Raw genomic sequence first — 987 nt, forward strand, 5'->3', positions numbered from 1 at the left:
TGTCAGGAGAGTAGGAGGGTGGGGAAGCGCCCCAAGGGGAGGGATGGCCGCTGTGCTGGGGAACAGGGCCAAGGATAAGGAGTAGAGTTAAATAAACCTACTGTCCTTTGTCCACATCTGGGGACAGGGGTCCTGGCTGCAGGCTTTGGTCCCGTCCTTGGCCTCCATTCCACCATGCTCTTCTTCTTGGCAGAGTCACAGGCTTTCTGTGTCGCATGACCAAATCTCCGCACAGCTGACTCAGGGAAGAGGGTGAGGGAAAGGCTGAGACAGAGAGCAGCCTCTCAGTTCTTACCATATTTGAAGATAAATGATTCTCCTGGGTGTGACTAAAGGCTGTCACACAGTGTGGCTCTGTAGGACAATGCTTATCCAACATGCAAGAAGCCCTGGGTCCACGGGTGGCCCAAGGAAGAAAGGCCAACATCAGAGCACTCTTTCTCGAGGAATACAATAAACCACTTTTCCCCACCCTGAACTGTCCATGCCCACAGCATCCTCTGTCTTCCACACATATGTTTCTGTTTGATTGGCTAGTTTGTTAGTCGGTTGGTTGGTTGGTTGGTTGGTTGGTCAGTCGGTTGGTTGGTCAGTCGGTTGTATCAAGGCAAAAGCTCAGCTTTCACCTCAAAGGGAATAAGAGATAGTTCGTTCTGGAGGCAAATTTGAGTGATTTTGACCCAGCAACAAATTTAAGTCTCTGCAAACATGATATTCCAACATGAGGGCAATTTCATGGAATATTGATTTTTTTAAGATTTATTTTTGTATATATTTTATGTATAAGTACTCTATATGTACATCTGCACCACAGAAGAGGGCATTGGGTCCCACTATAGATGGTTGTGAGCTACCAGGTGGGTGCTGGGAGTTGAACTCAGGTCCTCCGAAAGAGCAATGCTTGATCTTAACCAGTGAATTATTTCTCTAGCCCCTGATCTGACTTTTTGAGGCAGGGACTTGTTGTATACAGCCCAGGTTGGACTC

The sequence above is a fragment of the Arvicola amphibius genome, chromosome 2 (assembly GCF_903992535.2).
Source record: "Arvicola amphibius chromosome 2, mArvAmp1.2, whole genome shotgun sequence".
NCBI classification, from domain to species: Eukaryota; Metazoa; Chordata; class Mammalia; order Rodentia; family Cricetidae; genus Arvicola; species Arvicola amphibius.